Source organism: Mastomys coucha, unplaced genomic scaffold, assembly GCF_008632895.1.
Source record: "Mastomys coucha isolate ucsf_1 unplaced genomic scaffold, UCSF_Mcou_1 pScaffold15, whole genome shotgun sequence".
Taxonomy (NCBI): Eukaryota; Metazoa; Chordata; class Mammalia; order Rodentia; family Muridae; genus Mastomys; species Mastomys coucha.
In genome coordinates this window covers 151828644-151828917 of record NW_022196897.1, presented here as the reverse complement: position 1 = coordinate 151828917, position 274 = coordinate 151828644, and the positions used below count along the sequence as shown (strand labels likewise).

Here is a 274-nt window from a genome sequence, read left to right as displayed (position 1 = left end):
CCCATCGCAGCTTCCCATGCTCTCCCTGTGCTCTCCTCATCTCAGGCTCCTGTGCTCTCCCTGTGCTCTCCCTGTCTCAGGCTCCTGTGCTCTCCTCATCTCAGGCTCCTGTGCTCTCCCTGTGCTCTCCTCATCTCAGGCTCCTGTGCTCTCCCTGTGCTCTCCCCGTCTCAGGCTCCTATGTTCTCCCTGTGCTCACCCGTCTGAGGCTCCTGTGCTCTCCCCGTCTCAGGCTCCTGTGCTCTCCCCATCTCAGGCTCCTGTGCTCTCCCTG

At 62.0% G+C, this 274-nt stretch overlaps 1 protein-coding gene across 21 annotated transcripts in view; it reads left to right on the top strand.

Moving 5' to 3' along the window:
- The window catches only part of Zmynd8 (zinc finger MYND-type containing 8), a 99108-nt gene that overhangs the window by 86651 nt on the left and 12183 nt on the right, over nucleotides 1-274 (top strand). The window lies entirely within an intron of this gene.